The 5,000-nt window shown below is 52.6% G+C and overlaps 1 protein-coding gene across 1 annotated transcript in view; it reads left to right on the plus strand.

The window, feature by feature from the left end:
* htr4 (5-hydroxytryptamine receptor 4) overlaps positions 1-5,000 on the plus strand; it is a gene marked incomplete at both ends in the record, with an annotated part of 95,423 nt that overhangs the window by 86,857 nt on the left and 3,566 nt on the right. The window lies entirely within an intron of this gene.

The raw sequence follows: 5,000 nt of genomic DNA on the forward strand, positions 1-5,000 counted from the left end.
GGTTTCTCTGCTCTTGTTTTTGTTGCTGAGCTACAGGCAAACTTTCCTCGGGAGTGTAAACTTTGAATCATTTTGACATAAAGCTCTCTTCGGTGCTGTGTAATCTCTTTTCTATTCAAATTCCAGTCTGTTGTGTTCTTCCTTCTCCTTCCTGTCTCTCCTCTCATCATCAGCGTCACAGCGAGCGCTCGTCTCTCGTCTCTCGTCTCTCGTCTCTCGTCTCTCGTCTCTCGTCTCTCGTCTCTCGTCTCTCGTCGCTCGTCTCTCGTCTCTCGTCTCTCGTCTCTCGTCGCTCGTCGCTCGTCTCTCGTCTCTCGTCTCTCGTCTCTCGTCTCTCGTCTCTCGTCGCTCGTCTCTCGTCTCTCGTCTCTCGTCTCTCGTCGCTCGTCTCTCGTCGCTCGTCTCTCGTCTCTCGTCGCTCGTCTCTCGTCTCTCGTCTCTCGTCTCTCGTCGCTCGTCTCTCGTCTCTCTTCTCTCGTCTCTCGTCTCTCGTCGCTCGTCTCTCCTCTCATCATCAGCGTCACAGCGAGCGCTCGTCTCTCGTCTCTCGTCTCTCGTCTCTCGTCTCTCGTCTCTCGTCTCTCGTCTCTCGTCTCTCGTCTCTCGTCTCTCGTCGCTCGTCTCTCGTCTCTCGTCTCTCGTCTCTCGTCTCTCGTCTCTCGTCGCTCGTCTCTCGTCTCTCGTCTCTCGTCGCTCGTCTCTCGTCTCTCGTCTCTCGTCTCTCGTCTCTCGTCTCTCGTCGCTCGTCTCTCGTCGCTCGTCTCTCGTCTCTCGTCTCTCGTCGCTCGTCTCTCGTCTCTCGTCTCTCGTCGCTCGTCTCTCGTCTCTCGTCTCTCGTCTCTCGTCTCTCGTCTCTCGTCGCTCGTCTCTCCTCTCATCATCAGCGTCACAGCGAGCGCTCGTCTCTCGTCTCTCGTCTCTCGTCTCTCGTCTCTCGTCTCTCGTCTCTCGTCTCTCGTCTCTCGTCTCTCGTCGCTCGTCTCTCGTCTCTCGTCTCTCGTCTCTCGTCTCTCGTCTCTCGTCGCTCGTCTCTCGTCTCTCGTCTCTCGTCGCTCGTCTCTCGTCTCTCGTCTCTCGTCTCTCGTCTCTCGTCGCTCGTCTCTCGTCGCTCGTCTCTCGTCTCTCGTCTCTCGTCGCTCGTCTCTCGTCTCTCGTCTCTCGTCTCTCGTCGCTCGTCTCTCGTCTCTCGTCTCTCGTCTCTCGTCTCTCGTCTCTCGTCTCTCGTCGCTCGTCTCTCGTCTCTCGTCTCTCGTCTCTCGTCTCTCGTCTCTCGTCGCTCGTCTCTCGTCTCTCGTCTCTCGTCTCTCGTCTCTCGTCTCTCGTCGCTCGTCGCTCGTCTCTCGTCTCTCGTCTCTCGTCTCTCGTCGCTCGTCTCTCGTCTCTCGTCTCTCGTCTCTCGTCTCTCGTCTCTCGTCGCTCGTCTCTCGTCTCTCGTCTCTCGTCTCTCGTCTCTCGTCTCTCGTCGCTCGTCTCTCGTCTCTCGTCTCTCGTCGCTCGTCTCTCGTCTCTCGTCTCTCGTCTCTCGTCTCTCGTCGCTCGTCTCTCGTCGCTCGTCTCTCGTCTCTCGTCTCTCGTCTCTCGTCTCTCGTCTCTCGTCTCTCGTCTCTCGTCGCTCGTCTCTCGTCTCTCGTCTCTCGTCTCTCGTCTCTCGTCTCTCGTCGCTCGTCTCTCCTCTCATCATCAGCGTCACAGCGAGCGCTCGTCGCTCGTCTCTCGTCTCTCGTCTCTCGTCTCTCGTCTCTCGTCTCTCGTCTCTCGTCGCTCGTCTCTCGTCGCTCGTCTCTCGTCTCTCGTCTCTCGTCTCTCGTCGCTCGTCTCTCGTCTCTCGTCTCTCGTCTCTCGTCTCTCGTCTCTCGTCGCTCGTCTCTCGTCTCTCGTCTCTCGTCTCTCGTCGCTCGTCTCTCGTCTCTCGTCTCTCGTCGCTCGTCTCTCGTCTCTCGTCGCTCGTCTCTCGTCGCTCGTCTCTCGTCTCTCGTCTCTCGTCGCTCGTCTCTCGTCTCTCGTCTCTCGTCTCTCGTCTCTCGTCTCTCGTCGCTCGTCTCTCGTCTCTCGTCTCTCGTCGCTCGTCTCCCGTCTCTCGTCTCTCGTCTCTCGTCGCTCGTCTCTCGTCTCTCGTCGCTCGTCTCTCCTCTCATCATCAGCGTCACAGCGAGCGCTCGTCGCTCGTCTCTCGTCTCTCGTCTCTCGTCTCTCGTCTCTCGTCGCTGTTTTTACATGTTCTGTCGAGGCTGGAACCACTTGGTAGATTGGTGACCTGGACAGAAACAGACCGCCGACGCAGAGCGCAGGAAGAGAAAGAGGAGAGAAAGAAAGAGGAGGGAGAGAAAGAAAGAAAGAGGAGGGAAATGGCTTCCTGATTGTGAGGATCAATTATCGCACTTCAGGCAGAAAGAGTGAGTGAGATCATCAGAAGAAGTGGAGAGGGAGGGAGTGAAGAGAGGGCGAGTGACCGTGTGTGTGTGTGTGTGTGTGTGTGTGTGTGTGTGTGTGTGTGTGTGTGTGTGTGTGTGTGTGTGTGTGTGTGTGTGTGTTTGCCATCATTTTCCCAAACTCTCAAACCTTCTGCTGCGTCTCGTTGCAGAGAACATGGTCTATAACTGGGAGGAGAACAAGAGTCTGTCCAGAGGGCAGTAAGATGTGTGGTATTAATTCAGTGACTCAGCGATAACGAGCATCCAGCTGATTGGACAGCTGATGAGTCGAGGTCCCTCTGGTTCACATTACAGGACAGTGAGGATGCTGAAGTGTTGTTGTTTTAATGGCCAGCCTCAAGCGGACGATGCAACATTGATTAGTTCAACAGGAACGTGAGCGAGGGTCAAACGAGGCGGTAAACAATGACACACTGTTGGTTTGTGTCTCTGTGAACAAGGATGGAGAAAAAACATCCAGCAGGTGACATTCAAGGTAATCTTTTTATTTTTTATTTCAGAAAGTATTAACCTGTAAATTAACCTTTTTGTGAATCTTTTTGTAAGAGCGCTCTCTTACACCTCCTCTCCTCCTCTCCTCTCCCTCCTCTCCTCTCCTCTCCCTCCTCTCCTCTCCTCTCCCTCCTCTCTCCTTTCCTCTCCTTTCCTCTTCTCCCCTCTCCTCTCCCTCCCCTCTCCTTTCCTCTCCTCTCCTTTCCTCTCCTCTCATTTCGTCTCCTCTCTCTCTCTCCCTCCCTCTCCCTCCCTCCCTCTCCTTCCCTCTCCCTCTCTCTCTCTCTCCCTCCCTCTCTCTTTCTCTCCCTCCCTCCCTCCCTCTCCCTCTCTCTCTCTCCCTCCCTCTCCCTCCCTCCCTCCCTCTCTCTCTCTCCCTCTCTCCCTCCCTCCCTCTCCCTCCCTCCCTCCCTCTCTCTCTCCCTCCCTCTCCCTCTCTCTCCCTCCCTCTCTCTCTCTCTCCCTCCCTCCCTCTCCCTCCTTCTCCCTCTCTCTCCCTCCCTCTCCCTCCCTCCCTCTCTCTCTCTCCCTCTCTCTCTCTCCCTCCCTCCCTCTCCCTCCCTCTCCCTCTCTCTCTCCCTCCCTCCGTCTCCCTCCCTCCCTCTCTCTCTCTCTCTCTCTCTCACATCTCCACCCTCTCTCTCTCTCCCTCTCTCTCTCCCCCTACCTCCCTCTCCCCCTCTCTCTCTCCCTCCCTCTCTCCGTCTCTCCCTCCCTCCCTCTCCCTCTCTCTCTCTCTCTCTCTCTCTCTCTCTCTCCCTCCCTCTCTCTCCCCCTCTCTCCCCCCCCTCTCTCTCTCAGCCTGTTGCCTCAGCTGCGTACCAACAGAACCTCAGTAAACAGGATGGATGGCCCACATGTCCCACTGAAAAAAACCTAGATTTTGATTTGATCCAAATATGAAAATGACCAGAAAAAAAGTGTTTGACGCTTCCTGTGCGTTATTACAAATGTTTCTGTTTATTACATCATCCTTCGCTGTTCATCCCTTTCACGCTGAGAGTTTGTCCTTTTTTTAATGAGGCTTTACATGTTTCATCCTCCATCTCGCCTCTCGTGCACTTTTTATTACGGAGGAGAAATGGAGCTTTAACCTCCCATCTGGTTTACATGATGTATATTAATGTGTACATGAAGATGCTCTAACATACTCCTTTCATGTTCAGGGCTGGTTTACATATATATATTATTATTAAAACCAGAATTTAAATGTCAATTGAAGGATTTAGTAAGCTGGCTCTCATTTTAAAAACTCGTACAGACACAGATGGTCGCACATAATGAAAAATAAAAACATTCATAATAAAACAGTTTGTTAATGTTGGACACAGCTATGAAGACATTATGTTTTTCGGTTTCTCAAAGGTGAACGAAAAGGTCAATTCTATCACGTTTCTTTGGCCATAACTGAATAATTTATACACAATTTCACATCAATTTTAAGTTCACAAAAGAACATTTAAACCGACAGTTTAAGCTCATGCCTTTTGATTTCTAACACATCCGGTTTCCTACACTCACCCTTGGCCGTGTTGGCAAAGCGCTTCAGCGTGAACGTGTGGTTGTGAACGTGTGGTTGTGAAGTTGTGGTTGTGAACGTGTGTTTGTGAACGTGTGTTTGTGAACGTGTGGTTGTGAACGTGTGTTTGTGAACGTGTGTTTGTGAACGTGTGGTTGTGAACGTGTGTTTGTGAACGTGTGTTTGTGAACGTGTGGTTGTGAACGTGTGTTTGTGAACGTGTGTTTGTGAAGGTGTGGTTGTGAACGTGTGTTTGTGAAGGTGTGGTTGTGAACGTGTGGTTGTGAACGTGTGGTTGTGAACGTGTGTTTGTGAAGGTGTGGTTGTGAACGTGTGGTTGTGAACGTGTGGTTGTGAACGTGTGTTTGTGAACGTGTGTTTGTGAACGTGTGGTTGTGAACGTGTGTTTGTGAACGTGTGTTTGTGAAGGTGTGGTTGTGAACGTGTGTTTGTGAAGGTGTGGTTGTGAACGTGTGGTTGTGAACGTGTGTTTGTGAACGTGTGTTTGTGAACGTGTGTTTGTGAACGTGTGGTTGTGAACGTGTGGTTGTGAAGTT

Source organism: Taurulus bubalis (assembly GCF_910589615.1).
Source record: "Taurulus bubalis genome assembly, chromosome: 13".
In the NCBI taxonomy this organism is placed as follows: domain Eukaryota; kingdom Metazoa; phylum Chordata; class Actinopteri; order Perciformes; family Cottidae; genus Taurulus; species Taurulus bubalis.